The sequence below is a fragment of the Tursiops truncatus genome, chromosome 8 (assembly GCF_011762595.2).
Source record: "Tursiops truncatus isolate mTurTru1 chromosome 8, mTurTru1.mat.Y, whole genome shotgun sequence".
Lineage (NCBI taxonomy): Eukaryota > Metazoa > Chordata > Mammalia > Artiodactyla > Delphinidae > Tursiops > Tursiops truncatus.
In genome coordinates this window covers 11,822,761-11,842,759 of record NC_047041.1, presented here as the reverse complement: position 1 = coordinate 11,842,759, position 19,999 = coordinate 11,822,761, and the positions used below count along the sequence as shown (strand labels likewise).

Below are 19,999 nucleotides of genomic sequence, written 5' to 3'. Positions count from 1 at the left end.
AAATGGCTGTCAATGAATGAGAGAACATTTTGATATGATCTGATCACTTAGGATAAATATTCTACTTACGTAAATACAAATTGCTGTTATTATTTCTGCACCTCACTCTCGAGGCCTGAGCCAGCTTTTTAATTTTACATATAAATTTGCGCACGAACTGGTTAGCCAAATGGATAAAGCGAAGGCAGTGAGCCAGGAAAGTCTGCATCTGGATTCTCCGTAGGACTCTGGGAAAGTGCTGCCTTGCAGCCTCAGAGGCAAATTTATTTGTGTAGTACAGATGGTTGCCTCAGACAGTTTGTAACACAAATTGCGATTATAGTGTGTCATTCTCATTAATTTAGAACCATATCAGTTTTGTCCCAGTTACGAATGGATAAAAAGTCTGTTGATTTCAAACTTTCAATTACATACACATATATATATGTATAATAATATATATACACATACACATGTATGTATGTAGATATCTTAAAATATATCTACTTTAACTCAGGAGGTAAGATAAGGATACGTGACTGATTCTAACCCAAGTGTCTGCCTCCCTTATTTATTTATTTGTTTGTTTGTTTTTGGCTGCGTTGGGTCTTCGTTGCTGTGCGTGGGCTTCCTCTAGTTGCGGCGAGCGGGGGCTTCTCCTCGCTGCGGTGCGCGGGCTTCCCATTGTGGTGGCTTCTCTCGTTGCAGAGCACAGGCTCTAGGCGCACGGGCCTCAGTAGTTGTGCCACGTGGGCTCAGTAGTTGTGGCTCACAGGCTCTAGAGTGCAGGCTCAGTAGTTGTGGCACACGGGCTTAGTTGCCCCGCGGCACCTGGCATCTTCCTGGACCAGAGCTCAAACCCACATCCCCTGCATTGGCAGGCAGATTCTTAACCACTGCGCCACCAAGGAGGTCCCTTTTTTTTTTTAATTTATTTTTTAAATTGAGGTATGGTCAATTTCCAATGTTGTGTTAATTTCTGCTGTACAGTAAAGTGATTCCGTTATACATATATATACATTCTTTTTTATATTCTTTTCCATTACGGTTTATCCCAGGATATTGAGTATAGTTCCCTGTGCTGTATATACAGTAGGACCTGTTGTTTATCCGTTCTATATATACTAGTTTGCACCTGCTAGTGCCTCCCTTTCTTGAGGGAGCACTTTCCTCTAGCACATTTAGGGATTGGTATTAGGTTGGTTCCTGTCAGTCCTTGTAACATCTGCTACCTACTCCTCTCTTCTGTTTTCTGCTCATTTTATATCTGATCATTACTCAGATTAACTTCTCCTGATATGAAGCTGTTATATAGCCAAGAGGGTCTCCGTGGAATCGTGTTTATGTGGATTCCGTTTGATGGAGAAGATCACGGGAAGCTCCTTAGAGGTACTTTCTCTTGAGCCAAGTCTTGTAGGATTGCAAGGGAATAAGCTAGACAAGTGAAAATACTTTCCAGGGAGGGGACAGCATGATGTACTTATTCATTCAGGCGAAAGGGTGAATCTGGCGCTGAAAGGCAACACTGATCACCAGCACAGTACACCCCTAGACACATGAACTGTTTGGCTTACGTGGAGCTAAGACATGAGCCTGCAGAAGTGACAAGACCATGAAGGGACTAGAGTATGTAATGAATATGATTATGCAGATAACAGGCACTGTTTGCAGAATTTAGTGTGGTCGACAACTACTTCCCTTTACTTCATATTTTGATTACTTTTTTTCTGCCTGAGTTAAACCCACCTCAGTCTTTCTGGCATGGGTGATCTAGCAGTCTAGTTCTGTCTCACCTAGTTAGCAGTGTTCTTGAGAGTATTACTAAAAGCCCTCTGGCTTGTCTAACATTCTCCCAGCCTCTTTTCCCAACAACTGCCTGATTCGCTCCCTATTTCTAAAATTAAACCAATAAGAGTGAGAATTTAGATAATTCATCTCCTCTCTAGCAGAGCAGTCCATGACAGACCGTATCATGAGCTACTAGCCTGACTCTGGATTGGCTGCCCTTAGGTGAGGCCCCAGCCTCGGTGGTGGTAGGAGGGATGGGTGGGCTAAAGATGCAGAAACCACATGGTACAGAATGTGCTACCAAAGGCTGTTCCCTCAGCAGGAATTGTGAGCCAGGCCTGTCCCCTTTGACCAGGCCCTGGGTGTGGCAGGCACTGTACTGGCATGGGATCAAGGCCCAGCTCCATCACTCACTAGCTATGCTGCCTTGAATAAGTGACTTAATCTCACAGAGCAACTGGACCCAGATTCTTTAAACTGAGAATGAAAAATACTTAACTTGCAGAGTGAATATGAGCTTTGGAAATAAGTTTATATAAAGTATCTGCTTCATAGCCAGTGCTCAATAAATGGTGATACACACACACCAAACTTTACTTTTTTAATTTTTAAGAAGCACATCATGTTTAACCCAGTTTATAGATGATGCTTTTCCTAATCACTGCATTTATCATTGAACATTTTAAGTTTTTTCCAATTTCAACTTTATAATTTAACGCTGTGGTAAACATCATCATGAATATAGTCTTACATTTTGAATTATTTTAAGATAAATCCTTATGATATGCTTCATTAGAACGAAGAATATGAATTTCTATGGATTTTTAATGCATATTGTCAAACAGGGATTCACAATGAATTAAAGATTAATTCTTAAAAATGTTGAGCTTAAAAATTATGATTTGGGCTTCCCTGGTGGTGCAGTGGTTGAGAGTCCACCTGCCGATGCAGGGGACACGGGTTCGTGCCCCGGTCCGGGAAGATCCCACGTGCCGCGGAGCAGCTAGGCCCGTGAGCCATGGCCGCTGAGACTGCATGTCCGGAGCCTGTGCTCCGCAACGGGTGAGGCCACAACAGTGAGAGGCCCGCGTACCGCAAAAAAAAAAAAAAAAAAATTATCTTGGAGACACACCTAAATAAATATTACACTTGCTTTTTTATCTTTTTCTTATTTATAGATGTAATTGGTATTTTATTGCTGTTTAGATTTGTGTTACTATGATTACCAATACTAGATTTAAAAATGTTTATTAGTTGATTTTCCTCTTGTGTAATTGGACTGTTCATGTACTTTACTGATGAGGTTTACAAAGTGTATATATTATATGCATATACTTACACACACACAAATATATATACACACATATTAATCTCATTTATGATACTCATTATATATTAAATTTTTATGCATAATTTCACATATTTATAGATTTTCCACTTTGCCATACTATTTGAAATTTCTGTTTTTATATCAGTGCTAGATTTAAAATGCATTCTAATATATGGAATGAATAGTCCCTTTTCCTTACTTTCTTTTCTCTCCTTTTTGTTCTCTCTTTTTTTTTTTTGATTATTTACCATCATCAAGATGGTTGCTTAGTGGGACTTCCCTGGTGGCACAGTGGTTAAGAATCTGCCTCCCAATGCAGAGTAAATGGGTTTGAGCCCTGGTCTGGGAAGATCCCACATGCCATGGAGCAACGAAGCCCATGCACCACAACTACTGAGTTGGTGTCCCACAGCTACTGAAGCCTGCGTGCCTAGAGCCTGTGCTCCGCAACAAGAGAAGCCACCTCAATGAGAAGCCCGCGCACCACAACGAAGAGTATCCCCAGCTCAGCACAGCTAGAGAAAGCCCACATGCAGCAATGAAAATAAATAAATTTATAAATTAAAAAAAAAAAAGATGGTTGCTTAGTAAGACTAGTAAAGTGAGAGAAAATAAAATCCCTGACACCATGACTGGTAAAGAAAAAGTCAGGGAGAAAGTAGAAAATTGTTGGAATAAAAAAGGATATAACAAGTACACCAGGGATTTTTAAAATAAAAAAATATTGTGGACAACTTTCTGCCATTAAGTTAGAAAACACAGACAATTTCCTGCAAACACAAATGTTACTGACTAAAACTGACTTAAGGAAAAATGGAAAATTTCAATGCATCTAAAACCATGAAAGGAATTGAATTAGGAGTTTACAGTCTGCAATCAGCAGAGTAGATAGATACGTTAAGTAAAAAGCCAACGAACTTATATGTAGCTTCTGAGTCACAGTGTTAGTTTCTAAATTAAGGATCAGGACATAATGAAACCTGATATAAGATTGATTTTATTAAAATTTGAAAGAGCCCTGTGATGCCCCTCTTTCTCTAGTGCCCTAATGCTATAGACTGGGTATTTGTGCCCCCTCCCAAATTCATATGTTAAACCCTAATGTGATGATATTAAAAGGAGTGATTTGGGGGGAGGTGATTAAGTCATGAGGGTGGAGCCCTCATGAATGGAATTAGTGTCCTTATATAAAAGGCCCCAGAGAGATCCCTTACCTCTTTCTCTGTGTGAGGATACAGCAAAAAAAGATGGCCATCTACAAACCAGGAAGTGAATGTCTTCCATGTCTGTCTCACCAGACAGTGAATCTGCCGGAGCCTTGATCCTGGACTTCCCAGCCTCCAGAACTGTGAGAAATAAATGTTTGTTGTTTATAAGCCAACCACTTTATGGTATTTTTGTCATAACAGCACAAATGAACTAAAACACCTGAACATGTGCTTATTTGCTTAATGGTTAATCTAGGGGTCTTTCTCTGTCTCTAACAATAGAAGATTTATCTAGATTAGTGTTTAATACTATTCATGTTATACTCTATTCTATGCACTGAAAGTTTGTCTTTCCCAAATTCATATGTTGAAGCCCTAATCCCCACTGTGATGATATTTGGAGGTAGGGCCTTTGGGAAGTAATTAGGTCATGAGGATGGAGCTCTCATGAATGAGATTAGTGCTCTTATAAAAAGAAACATGAGAGAGATTATCTCTCTCTCTCTGCCATGAGAGGATACAGCAAAAAGGTGGCCATTGTAAACCAGGAAGAAGGCTCTCACCAAGAACTTGACCATGCTGACAAGTTGGGCTTCCAGCCTCCAGAACCATGAGAAATACATGTTTGTTGCTTAAGCCACACAGTCTATGGTATTCTGTTCTAGCAGCCTGAACAGATAAAGACACTCTACCATACTAATACGAGAATATAAAATCCAATCCTTCTTATGAATATCCATACTCTAAAATATATTTACACTTCTATAATTAAAATATTCAAGAAATTCATCTGGAGAAGGGTATTCAAGATCTAGCTTAGACATTGTGTAATTTATATATTGAGGGGTTTTCTTACTGTTCTATTGAAATATGCTCCACGATGCTTCCAGTTGGAAGAAATAGAAAAATCAACCAAGCGCATTTGACTCAAACACTAAAAACTTGACCAGCTGGCATTTACACAAAGTCCAGAGATGGGTCAGCCTCCAGGGTTGGTTGTTTGAGCAACTCACTTGTGTCATCAAGAACATAGGTTCTTTCTATCTCTTTGCTCTGTAACCACAGGGTTTGTATCATTCTACAACTGGTGACTGGTTCCCCTCTGGTGTAGGACAGCAGCTGGTTACAGTAAGGCCCGCTGACTTCTTTATTACATCCAGCAGATGAGAGAAATTGCCTCTCCCTAAGACAACAAATGGAAAGTCTTTATCTTCAGCCTTTGGGGGCCAGTTTACATCCCCTCACACAACGGTAGGGCTAGGTCCTTGAAGTAATCCCTGGCTTCCTGACCAGAGCCCATCAATGGAGCTCAGCTCACTTCCTCAAAGCTCACTGCTGCCACACAATGGGAAGGGAGAAGAAATGCTGAGGAAACAAGCATGCCATCCACTACAAAAGATCTGCTCAGGAAACACTCATGCTTTTGCTGAAGTGACACTTGATGGCATGTTCATTTGGGAGTTTGCTATACAAAAGGAATTACAGTGTTTCTTCCAATTAGAGTCCGAAGTAGATCCTGCAAAGGTCAAGTGCAGGTCAGAAATGCTGTTAGATTTCAGGCAATTTATAAAGTATCAAGGCTCGAATGTCAATAAATCGCCTAAACTGATTTTTTTCAACCTAATTGGAAAAACATGTCAGTGGTCAGATAAACCATTTAAAGCTAAAGGTGCAGCTAAGTATTAAGGGCAATGAATATATCCAAAGACATGCAAGAGAGAGTCTTTCAATCCAGGCAAGACCATTCCCCTGACAATCTAAGGCTGCCTTATACCACAGCGTTGATTTATAACCACTAAGATATAACATCCATTAGAAAGCATCAATGCTCTTTATCTGTAGGAAGCTTATTTATCAGTGTGATAAGCACCTACATATATAGAACACACTATTTTCTCTTTAAAATTTGTATGACGTCATACATGCACATTGTAACAAAACTCAATCAGCATCAATAAACAGTAAAAAACCAAATGTAAGTTTCTTTCTCACTTAATTTCCCCAGAGTGCCCTTCCCTAAAGGTTCATCAGTTTCTTGTATGTCCTTCCCCAGATAGTCTATATACGTGACAACATATACATCCTTTTAAAAAATATGAATGGGAACACACGCTACGTGCAGTTCCGTCCCCTGCCCAATTTCATTTAACGATATGTTCGTATGTATAGAGGGACCTAAACCTTGAATAGCTGCCTGAATATACCCCATGGCTCTAAAGCAGAGGTGAGAGCAGCACTGAGCTCAGGTGAAGAACGGGGTAGGAAGGAGTCATCCAATGCTCAGGCAGGGAAGATGCAGTTACTAACAGGAGGTCTGGAGGAAAGCACCGCAGCACCTGAAGTGAGGGGGGGAAACCTGCCAACAAGGGGCAAAAGTGATGCAGATAAAGGAGGCTGGGGTCTCACAAATTACCTGAGGTTGAGTTTTAGTCTTTCAACCAGTTAGAGACAAACCAAAGAATTTTACCATGCGTCTGAAGACAAAGAGTTCTTCACTCAATCAATCAAGATTTTTTTTTCTATTTGTGTACGTGGTTTTTGAATGGGCTATTTTTTTTTTTTTTTTTTTTTTTGCAGTACGCGGGCCTCTCACTGTTGTGGCCTCTCCCGTTGCGGAACACAGGCTCCGGACGCGCAGGCTCAGCGGCCATGGCTCACGGGCCCAGCCGCTCCACAGCATGTGGGATCTTCCCCGACCGGGGCACGAACCCGTGCCCCCTGCATCGGCAGGCAGACTCTCAACCACTGCGCCACCAGGGAAGCCCTGGGCTATTTTTCTTTTAATATCTGGGAAAAACCGTAATTCGAAAAGATACAGGGACTTCCCTGGTGGTGCAGTGGTTAAGATTCCGTGCTTCCAACGCAGGGGGTGCAGGTTTGATCCCTGGTCGGGGAACTAAGTTCCCGCATGCCGCGCGGTGTGGCCAAAAAAAAAGATACATGCACCGCAATGTTCACTGAATGGGCTATTTTTGAGTAAACGCCTTACATCCCAGGGTATTCCTTCAGCTGGAGTATCCCTGTATTTGAGATTCTCTAATTCACCACTAGATGGACCTATTTGATATTTTGTCTTCCAAGAAAGAGAATGGTTTTTTTATTCAGTGAGGTCTTCCTAGCAAGGATTTAGGCCACTGACCTTAACACAAGATTTATTTGAGCTTTTAAAAAAATAATTCATTCATACAAAATAATGAATAAACGGTACTCATATACTTAAGTGATGTTACTAAAAACAAACACCTCTACGTTAAACCTCCTGGCTTAAGAAATAAAACACAACCTAATAAATCTTTTAAGCCCACCATGCCCCCTCTCTGAGCTTCTCCCTCCCCTTTTTATCCATATGAAACCAGCATTCTGAATTATAAATTACTAGCTACTTTAAAAAAAGTTTTATTACGTATCCCTAAATAATATAATATTTAATTTTTACAGGTCTTGAAACTTATATAAAGAATTCATATGTATTTTTTAACGTTTTTCTCACTCATCTATTTCTGAGATTCCCCCATCTTGATATGCATATTTCTAGTGCATTTTTTAAAACTGCTCTATGATATTGTGTGGTATAAATGGATTAAAATTCATTTACCCGTTTTACTGATTTGGGACTTGCTTTTATTTTCATTCAGCGCTATGATTTTAAGATTCTCATTTTCATTCATGCAGCTAAAACTTAGATAGATTAAACGTTCTTGCTGTGTAGTCTAATAATTCCAATATCAATCTTGGGAGTCTGACACTTTAGTTTCTTATATTTTTTTCTGCTGACTTTTGTTTATTTGGGCTTGTTTCTTTATGTGTTTTAGTAATTTTTTTTTTTTAATTGTGAGTGCATGCTCCTTTGGTGGTAATTCTCTGAAAATAATGTTTTGTTTCTGTTTTCTCCTCCATGCTAATACATCTTTAATTAGCCAAAGAAGCTCTCTACTTCTCTCCTCTGGAAATCATCCCACCCATTGCTCTGTTGTCTTTGTCTCTGTCTTCAGCAATACGGAGGCAAGTACTCTTTCTTTGGTGCAGGGAAATGCATTGTTTGCTGTTTTCTCCAATGATGAATATGTTGGGAAAGCCTGGTGGCAAAGCTATTGCCATTGGCTTCCTACACATGACTCAGGTCAAGAGTCAGGTTCTCTCTCTTTCTGTGTGTGTGTGTGTGTGTGTGTGTGTGTGTGTGTGTGTGTTGGTGATACCATCAATCTGTCCCAGGTTAGCACTCCCCATCAATGTACATGGGTTAGCAGAACTTGATGAAATGGCTAATTGATTTGGCCAAGGTCCAAATCAATCCAGAAGATGTCCATCTGGATGGTGCCCACAAAGATCTTCCTCACTTCACAGAACTTATACTTGGCCTCCTCGGGCACAACCTGATGAACAACTTGGGTCACAGATCAGATGGAAATTCCCACCACTCTTGTCAATGTTGATGACACCCATGAAACCGGCAGGGTAGCTTATATCAGCGTGCAGCCTGCCCTCAATCTTAAGGAACCATGGTGTGCAGATCTTCTTTACTTTCTCTCCTGTACTGACACACTTGAGTCCCTTCCTTTGTAAAATGATGAGAGGGCCCCGTTGATGCATGAACGGCAAAAACATCAGTTAGGATGTCCAGCATCGAGTGATTTGGAACAGCTGTGTACTTCAGGACCGTAGGTCATGACTATCCTAGGCATAGGAAGAGCTGAAATCAATGTTTCACATGAATTACACAGGGAAGATTTGACCCACTAGTGCCAGGCATCTGGTATTCAGACCATGTAGGTAGCATGAATTATGTCCCCAAATCAGCACGAGTGTGAGCTTACTTTCTTTTCTTTCTTTCTTTCTTTCTTTTCCTTTCTTTCTTTCTTTCTTTCTTTTCTTTCCTTCCTTCCTTCCTTCTTTCCTTCGTTCTTTCCTTCTTTCTCTCTTTCTTTCTCTTTTGATCTTTCTTTCTCTGCTTATCCTAGAGCCACATGCAAACAGACAAACCTCCCTTTGAAACATTATTTTCTACATCAACCCTTCTTAGAGTTCTGGCTTATGCTAGAATCCTGGATTCTACTTCCCACCCTTCTTTGGATCCAGACTTTGTCTCCTGTTCATTAGAGGCCATTAAAAGCCGAGGCCTTCTCAGTTCAAGTCACAAGGGTAGTTGCTACCACCCTAACAATAACAACAAACCAGATAAGCTACAAAATCATAATTTTTTAAACCCACCAGAGATCTGAGGATAGAACTAAATCTAACCAAATGAAAATCTAGAAAGTAAAGAGGCCTTTCTTTAAGAGTAGAGACCTATAGGTGTTTTCATTCTAGCAGAGCAACTGAAAGAGGACAGAATACTTCATAGTAGGTGATAAAGAGAAACCAGCCATATTTTAATGAATTTATAAAGACCGCATGTGAGCTTCCATGATGCATTAGAATCCCAAGGAACCCAGCCACAGAAAGAGTATCACCCACCTGCCACTATTTCCCACAGGCCTTCATCAAGGGCACATAGATAGTATGCTGAAGGCTGAAAGGAGAGCAAAAGAGCTTAGAGAGATCCCGTATAAGGTGCTCAGACCTCTTCCGAGTTGAGACAATGGCCCATTGCAGAGAAGTAGCAAGGCGGAAAGAGGAGATGAGAAATCTCTCTGCAGCACTTGGGCTTTTACTGAGTGCAAAGCAGTAACTGCCAGACTGAAAGCAGGACAGTAGAGCATAGGGAGATCTCCTTGGGTACATAAAGGTAGGGATGGAACTGAAGGACAAAGAGATACTTCCAGTGACTTGAAAAGCTAGAATTCAGACTGTTAAGCAGAGAGAGAAATCACTCATGGTTCAGAAAGCTGTAGATTAACAAAGAAACATCTGATGTCTCACTGGTACTTATCTGGTGCTTCTACAGGGCCAGGGATTCTTAGCCCCCTGACAGAATCAGGGATGAGCGATTTTCTGGAGGAAATATTATTTATTTCAGCCACTAATGCTCTTTTATACACTATGTCCAATGTACATTGAAGACTATGAGACACACAAAGAAGCAAGGAAATGGACCCCATGATCATGGGAGGAAAGAAGCAGACTGGGAGATGAATCAGATATCGGAATTATGAGAGAGGGACTTTAAAATAACCACAAAAATGTGTTAGAGGACCTACTAGAAAAGCCGGAGAACCTTCACAAACATATGGGGAATGTCAGCAGAGAGATGGAAATGATAAAAACGGATCACATGGAAGTGCTAGAAATGAAAAATATGCTATTATAAGTGAAGAATTTATTTGATGGAATCAGAAGCAGCCTGGACACCAAGGAAGAAAAAGATCTATAAAGTTAAAGAAATTATATAAACTGAAATGAAAAAATAAAAATGAGAGAAAATACGATAAAGTATCTGAGATCTATGGGACACATAGATGTAATAATTAGAGTATGACAGGAAAAGGAGAGAGAATGGGGCCGAAGAAACCATTGAAGAGATAATGGCTGAGAATTTTCCAAAATTTTTTAAAGATTTCGATTAGCAAACTCTGAGCATGTGTGTGTGTGCACACACACACACACACACACACACACACCCCACCACACACCTAGGCACATCAGACTCAAACTGCCGAAAACCAAGATAAAGAGGAAATCTCAACAGCAGCCATTATATATTACATACAAGGAAACAACAATAAGAATGACTGCTGACTTCTTATTAGAATCAAGGTGGGCCAGAGACAATGAAAAGACAACTTTTAAGCACTTGAAGAAAAAAAAGACAACCTAGAATTCTACATGCAGCAAAATATATCCTGCAAAAGCAAACGTAAAATAAAGACATTTTCAGATTGACCAAAGTGAAGCAATTTCATCTCCAGAAGAGCCGCACTACAAGAAATGCTAAAAGAGTTACTCAGGCTAAAGAGAAATGATGCGGAATGGAAATTTAGAGCTGAAGGAAGGAATGAAGAACACAAGAAAAGTATGTGGGTAAATAAAAAAAGACCGATTTCATTATGTTTAAGAGATAGACATACACTTATATCTAAACTGCTTTAAAAGACTATGGGCTACTTAAAGCAAAAACAATAACAATGTTTTGTGGTGTTTATAGCGTATGCAGAAGTAAAACACACGACAGAGCACAAAGGAAGAGGAGATAAATAGAACCATATTGTTGTAAGGTTCTTATACTGCTCACAAAGTAGTATAATACTATTTAAAAATAAACTATGGTAGGGCTTCCCTGGTGGCGCAGTGGTTGAGAGTCCGCCTGCTGATGCAGGGGACACGGGTTCATGCCCCGGTCCGGGAAGATCCCACATGCCGCGGAGCCATGGCTGCTGAGCCTGCGTGTCCGGAGCCTGTGCTCCACAATGGGAGAGGCCACAACAGTGAGAGGCCCGTGTACCGCAAAAAAATAAAATAAAATAAACTATGGTAAGTCAAAGATGTATACTGTAATCTTTAAAACACCACTAAAAAAATTCCTCAAATAGGAATAGCTAGAGAAGGTAAAATGGAATTCCAAAGAATATTCAATTCATTTAGAACAGGGCAGAAAGGCCTGGACCAGCTTCGGAGCAATGAGTGGGTCAGTGGGTGATGAGTGGGGACTAGGTGCAGTGGCCAGGGGCTGGGGGTAGACAGCCTGCCCCTCACGCCCAAGATCCTCAACTTGTCACGAGGTAGCAGTGTGCTGGGGGACTGGTAGCACCTGGAGTGACTGTAAGTGCAGAAGTTGAATATCCAGGACAAGCTGAGGCCCTTCATCAGGAAGAGGAGCCCCCAGAACATCTAGCTTTGAAGGCTTGCGTGTGGGAGAGTTGGAGAGCTGTAAGGAGCAGAGACTCCACTCTTAAAAGGCTAAAAACTCACATGCTCCAAGACCCAGTACGGAGGCAGTTATTTGAAAGGCGCCTAGGTCAGACCCACTTGCTGATCTTGGAGAGCTTCCTGGAGAAAGAGGAGGCAGCTGGGACTCCCCGTGGGGACACAGATGCTGGAGGCAGACATTTCGGGGAGGTCACTCCACCACAAGGACCTTGGTGCTGGCAAGTGCCACTTTGGAGCCCTCCCTCTAGCCTTAGTGCCAGGGGATTCCCTGCCCACCAGACAGTTGGCACCAGTACTGAGACACCCCCAGGCTGCACAGCCAGCCACCCCAAGACCTGGCCCCATCCACCCGCAGCTGGCAGGCTCCAAACCAGGCAGGGCTTGGCAGCCAACTGGGCCAGGGACCAGCCTCACTTACCAGTGTGTCCATAGTAGTTGGCTCCACCACATCAGAAGGGCACACAGGGGGTGCTCCTAGAGCACATAGCTCAAGGGACCAGAAGGGTGTGTGCTGCTGGACCCCATAGGACATCTCCTGCATAAACCCACTTCTCCAAGATCAGGAAATATAACCAATCTATGCAATACCTACAAATAAACACAGAGAATCAGGTAAAATGAGGCAACACAGGAATATGTTGCAAACAAACGAACCAGATAAAATCCCAGAAGAACTAAGCAAAGTGAAGATAAGCAATCTACCCAATAAAGAGTTCAAGATAATAATCATAAAGATGCTCAACAAACCTGGGAGAAGAAAAGATGTACACAGTGAGAAGTTTTACAAAGACTTAGAAAATATAAACAAGAAGAACCAAACAGAGCTGAAGAGTACAATGACTGAAAAATTACACTAGAAGGAATCAACAGATTAGATGATACAGGGGAACAAATCAGTGAACTGGAAGACAGAGTAGTCGAAATTACCCAAGCGAAGCAGAAAAAAGAAGAAGAAATTGTTCTAAATGAGAATAGTTTAAGAGACTTCTATGACACCATCAAGCATACTAACATTCACATTACAGGGGTCCCAGAAGCAAAAGAGAGAGAGAAAGGGGCAGAGAATTTATTTGAAAAGATAAAAGCTGAAAACTTTCCTATCCTGGGAATGGAAACAGGCATCCAGGTCCAGGAAGCACAAAGAATTCCAAACAAGATCAATCCCTAAAGGAATGCACCAAGACACACTGTCATTAAAATTGCAAAACTTAAAGATCAAAAGAGAATCTTAAAAGCAGTAAGGGAAAAGCAACCAGTTACATACAAGGGAACTCCCATAAGACTATCACTGACTTTCAGTAGAAAGTTTCAGTAGAAACTCTGCAGGTCAGAAGGGAGTGACATGATATAATTAGAGTGATGAAAGGAAAAAACCTACAGCCAAGAATACTTGGCAAGGCTATCATTCAGATGAAGGAGAGATAAGAGTTTTACAGGCAAGCAAAAGCTGAGAGTCCAGCACCACTAAATTGGCTTTACAAGAAATGTTAAAGGGACTTCTCTAAGTGGACAAGAAAAGACAACTAGAAATATGAAATATGAAAATTACAAAAGGAAAAATCTCATTGGTAAAGGCAAATATATGGTAAATGCAGTAGATGAGCCACTCTTAAAGTTTAAAGGTTAAAATAAAAATTAAAAGACAAAAGTAGTAAAATCATCTACAGCCACATTAAGTAGTTAAGATATACACAACACAAAAAGATGTAAAATATGAACTCAAAAACATTAAACTTGGGGGGGGCGGACAGTAAACATGCAGGGTTTTTCTTAATGCATTTGAATTTAAGAGATCAACTTAAAAAATTTTTCTGGTATATAAACCACATGGTAACCACAAACCAACAACATATAGTAGATACACACAAAAAAAGAAAGAGGAATCCAAACATAACACTAAAGACAGTCATCAGATCACAAGGGAAAAGAACATAAGAAGAAAAAAGGAATACAAAACAAACAGAAAACAATTAACAAAATGATAGTAAGTACATACATATCAATAATTACTTTAAATGTAAATGGACCAAATGCTCCAATCAAAACACAGAGTGACTGAATGGATACAAAAACAACACCCATATATATGCTGCCTACAAGAAACTTGCTTGAGATGTACAGAAACACACATACTGAAAGTGGGGGGGATGGAAAAAGGTATCCAGGCAAATGGAAATGCACCCAATCTAGGATCACCTAAATACGTACAGCAAGTATTAACAAACATAAAGGGAGAAATTGACATAACACAATAAAGCCAGCATCACCTGTATACCAAAACCAGACAAAAGCACAACAAAAGAAGAAAATTTCAGGCCAATATCACCGATGAACACAGGTGCACAAATCCTCAACAAAATATTAGCAAACCAAATTCAATAATACATTAAAAGGGTCATTCACCATGATCAACTGCGATTTAACCCAGGGGTGCAAGTATGGTTCAATATTTGCAAATCAATCAATGTGATACACCACATTAACAAATTGAAAAATAAAAATCATATGATCATCTCAATAGGAAAAGCTTTTGACAAAATTCAATGTCCATTTATTATATTGGTAAAACCTCTCAACAAAGTGGGTATAGAGGGAACATACCTCAACACAGTAAAGACCATATATGACAAGCCCACAGCTGATATCATATTCAACTGTCAAAAGCTAAAAGCATTTCCTCTAAGATCAGGAAGAAGACAAGGATGCCCACTCTCACCACTTTTGTTCCAACATGGTATTGGAAGTCCTAGACTTATCAACCAGAAAAGGAGACAAAATTAGAGACATCAAATTAGAAAGGAAGAAGTAAAACCACCACTGTTTGCAGATGACAGGATACTATACATGAAAATCCTAAAGATGCCTCAAAAAATCTATTAAAAATAATAAATAAACTCAGGAAAGTTGCAGGATACAAAATTAACATACAGAAATCTGTTGCATTTCTATACACTAACAACAAACTATAAGGAAGAGAATTTTTTTTTTAAATCTCATTTACATTGCATCAAAAAGGACAGAGTACCTAGGAATAATTCTAACCAAGGTGGTAAAAGACCTATACTTGGAAAACTATAAGACATTCATGAAAGAAACTGTAGATGGCACAAATAGATGGAAAGATATACCGTGCTCATAGATTGGAAGAATTAATGTCGGTAAAATGACCATATTCCCCGAGGCAATGTACAGATTCAGTGTAATCCCTATCAAAATACCAATGGCATTTTTCACAGAACTAGAACAAATAATTCTAAAATTTGTATGGAAACACAAAAGACCTCAAATAATCTTGAGAAGGAAGAAAAAAACTGCAAAGTATCATGCTCCCTGATGTCAAAATATATTAAAAAGCCACAGTAATCAAAACAATATGGTACTGGCACAAAAACAGACACATAAATCAATGGAATAGAGTAAGAGAGCCAGAATTGAACCCACACTTATATGAGCAATTAATCTATGACAAAGGAGGCATCATACAATGGGGAAATGACAGCCTCTTCAATAAATAGTATTGGGAAAACTGAACAGCCACATGCAAAAAAAATCTAACTGGACTACTTTCACACACCAGATACAAAAATAAATTTTATATGGATTAAGGACATAAATGTAAGACCTGAAACCATAAAACTTCTAGAGAAAACATAGGCAGTATGCTCTTGACATCAGTCTTAGAAACATTTTTTTTTTTGATATGTCTCCTCAGGCAAGAGAAACAAACCCAAAAATAAACATTAAACTAAATGGGATTACATCAAACTAAAACTCTCCTGTACAGCAAAGAAAACCATTAACAAAATGAAAAGACAACCTACTGAATAGGAGAAAATATTTGCAAATGATATATCCAATAAGGGGTTAATATCCAAAATATGTAAAGAACTTATACAACTCAACAACTTAAAAAAAAAAACCTGATTTTAAAATGGGCAGAGGAGTTGAAGAGACATTTTCCCAAAGAAGACATACAGATGGTCAACAGGCACATGAAAAGGTGTTCAACATCACTAATTATGAGGGACATGCAAATTAAAACCACAATGAGTTATAACCTCCACATGTTAGAATGGCTATTATCAAAAAGGCAAGAAATAACAAATGGCGACAAGGATGTGGAGAAAAGGGAACCCAACTACACTGTTGGTGGGAATGTAAATTGGTACAGCCACTATGGAGAACAGTATAGAGGTTCCTCAAAAAATTAAAAATGGAACTAACTACTGTATGATCCAGCTATCCCATTTATGGGTATTTATCAAAAAAATATGAAAACACTAATTAGAAAAGATATATGCACCCCTATGTTCAGCACAGCATTATTAACAAGAGCCAAAATATGGAAAAAACCTAAGGGCCCATCAGTGGATGAACAGATAAAAAAAGATATGGTATATATGTACAATGGAATGCTACTCAGCCATAAAAAAAGATGAAATCTTACCATTTGGACAACAAAAATGAACCTCAAGGTATTATGCTAAGAGAAATAAGTCAGACAGAGAAAGACAAATACTGCATGATTTCTTTTATATGTAGAATCTAAAAAACAAACAAAGAAAAAAAACCAAAATAAATTAACAAACTAAACCAAGCAAAAGCAAATACATAGATACAGACAACAGAGTAGTGGTCACCAGAGAGGACGGGGCAAAATGGGCAAAGGGGATCAAATGTATGGTGATGGATGAAAACTAAATTTTGGGTGGTGAGCACGCTGTAGGGTATACAGAAGTAGAAATATAATGTTGTACACATGAAACATATAATGTTATAAGCCAATGTTACCTAAATAAACAATAATTTTTTTAAAAAGAAGTAAAATGACAAGATCAGGGCTTTAAAATCTTGGGTCAAAGTACCAAGAGAGAACCATAGAACTTCTAGGAATCCCTTGAAAAAGTCTCTTATCTTTTGTAGTTTCAGGGGTTGATATGTCCAAAAAAACAAACAAACAAAAAACCCAAAACATTTAAATTATTATACTGAAGATTGCTGAATTACAATATAAACAGCAGTCACTTCCTTGTCAAGTCTCTTATGTAAAACTTTGGATGTTAATTGAAAAAGAGTGAGATCCTGAATACTGAAATGATGGTATTTACGTGTGCATTCCAATGAACTGAGAAGCCTGAACATCTGCATTCTTCTGTTCCAGTGAAATTAGCACTTCCTTCCTCCCAGGCCTGAAGACCCCACAATTTTTTCCCTTAAAGCAGATCCTGATTCTCCTCAAATGCACCTCTACCATCTCTCATTGCTTCTAGATATAAAACTAGAGTTATATTCTATTGTAATCTAGGGCAGGGATTGGCATTTTTTCTTTAAAGAGCTGCATAGAAAATAGTTTAGGCTTGCAGGCCATAGAATCTCCGTTACAACTATTCAACACTGTTGTTGCAAAAGCAGATATAAACAATATGTTAAAAAGTGGGCATCACAGTATTCTGATAAAACTTTATTGACAAAAATAGGTTGTCATCTCACAAGCCAGAGTTTGCTAATCCTTGCTCTATGGGGATGTGTACAAGGACTGACCCAGGAAGGTCATCAAAAGGATTGCAGTATTTTGCCAATTTATATGAACAAAAAGCTGAGACTGAATTTTAAGAGCACTAGACCAGGTAGGAATTTACTGATAAGGGTAAATGTAGCAGAGCTTCTGTTTTCAATGTTTAGCTTGAGCAGCTCGGAGTGGCACCTACTCCTGATGAATTGTCAGCTCTCCTTTAACTCATCCCTATCACCAGTTAGTTAAGGAAGGAAAAACGCGGAACTAGTTTGCAGATGATGATACACAATAAATTGCTATCAGCCAGAAGTGGATAGCTGTAGCGTTAATAGCTGCACTCAGGGTAGCCCTGAATGACAATGAGGAAAAGGGACACTCCCACTGGGAGCATTCATCTCATATAAGCAGTGCATCTAGTTGTTCAGTTTGCCCAGAAAGAGAGATCACCAGATCTATACAGACCTATTTAGATTCGTGGGCAGGGGCTAACACTTTGGCCACATTGTCAGGCACTTAGAGGGAACAAGATTGGAAAACTGGTGACAAGGAGGTCTAGGGATCAACTTCGCACAATGGACACAGTGTACGAGGACATTTGAGTCTCAAGTGAATTCATAGATCATTCATCGCTGAGGCAGCTTTCAATAATTAGGTGATCAAGATGTCCTGTTCTGTAGGTCATTAGCAGCCTCCTTCCATGGCCGTTCAAGTATTTGCTCCGCAAGTTCATGTAAGGTGGGCGGATGGCACACACCGAGGTTTTGCTGGGATCACCGACATGCGTGTTCCTCACTAAGGTTCATCTATCTAAGCCAGTGTGAAGGCCCAACTGTTAACATAAATAAATGCTGAGCTCCTGACATGGCACAATTCCTTTGAGGGTACAGTTATCCACAGGGTAACAGGTTGATTTCCTTAGAAATCATCATGGGAAGGGCAGTAATTTGTTTTCACTAGAATAGATACTTATACTGGATAGTTGTATGCTTTCCCTGGCCACAGCTCTTCTGCTAGCAACACCACGCACAAACTTCCAAATGACGATTTACCACCGTGGTATCTCACGCAACACAGCTTCTGACAATGGATTCCATTGTACAGTAAAAGAAGTGATCGTACCCACAGGATTCGCTTATTTTACCATGTATCCCATCAACACAAAGCAGCTGGCAGTACAAAACAGTAGAATGGCCTGTGGAAGATTCAATTATAGCTGAATAAATTCAACTCAGTTCAGGTTCAGTGACAACAAGATGAGGGGTTGACATGCCCTCATACAAAATATGGTATATGCTCTAAACCAGCAACAATCTATAATGCTGTTTCTCCCATAGCCAGAGTATAATTTTTTCTCTCTCTCTCCCTTTTACTACTCTTCTATATAAGTCACAATGGTGAATATTAACATTTTAATTTGCAGTTACATATCAAAGGATGATTGTGATTGTATTAGAAAAGAATGATTATTACCCAGATATAGCTAGTGACTCATGGAACGCTGAGACTTCACTTTTGGGGGAAGAGGGTGGATGTTTTTGTTTGAAGAAGTGATAACTGCATCATATTAGGCAGAAATGGATGCTTTGTTATTACTTTTGTATGGAAGATAAATATGGACAGGAGGGGGTGTAAGAATGTTGCGTAACCCAATGGTTGGACGGTACCATACTGTCTGCTGTTAACTCAGCACTGTCCTCACCCCTTTCTATCCTTTCCTCTTTAAGGGGCTGGAAGGATAATGACATTGCCAAGAATTCGTTGCCAATAAGGTTCCAATTTATAGGCCATTAGGAAGGTGGAAGAGAAGTATAAACTAGCATTTCTCCTCTCAAGAAGGCAGATGCACCGGCAAGAGGCAGATGCGAAGTTTGCAAAAGCTTTTGGATGAACTTCTGCAAATCACCCAATTCAGTGTTATGGGCAGCTGAGATCACTGGCAACTGTTATCCTATTCTCTACTTTCTGAGTGTCTGAAAGGCAGCACCCGCTCTCCCGTGACTCTCACTGCCCCTCCCGCTTCGATGATTTTATAAGCATCAATTCACTGTACTAAAGCCCTTACTATTAAAATATCTAGAATGGTTTGTGTTTTCCTGAATGAACTGGGACATCTATATGCAATAAAACATCCATGATATATATACATACATAATGATCATAATATCCGACTAAAATAATTTATAGTTCAATTTTTCTAATACAAGCTTGTTTTCTAGTTCTTGTACCTGAAATATGAGTCTGAAGAGCCGATATGAATGACCTCATTCAAGGTTTCTCAGTATCAGCACTACTGGCGCCGTGGGCTGGACAATTCTTTGTCATGAGGGCCAGTCTTGTGTACTGTAGGTTTAGCAGCACCCCTGGCCTCTACCCATC

At 39.7% G+C, this 19,999-nt stretch overlaps 1 long non-coding RNA gene across 2 annotated transcripts in view; it reads right to left on the bottom strand.

Moving 5' to 3' along the window:
* The window catches only part of LOC109550955 (uncharacterized), a 91,659-nt gene that overhangs the window by 56,492 nt on the left and 15,168 nt on the right, over window positions 1–19,999 (bottom strand). For both annotated transcript variants that reach the window (XR_002177657.2, XR_004527808.1), the window contains exons 2-3: window positions 12,527–12,696; window positions 4,312–4,443 (exon numbers count right to left, since the gene is read on the bottom strand). This is a non-coding gene — a long non-coding RNA (uncharacterized lncRNA). The remainder of the gene's footprint in view (window positions 1–4,311; window positions 4,444–12,526; window positions 12,697–19,999) is intronic.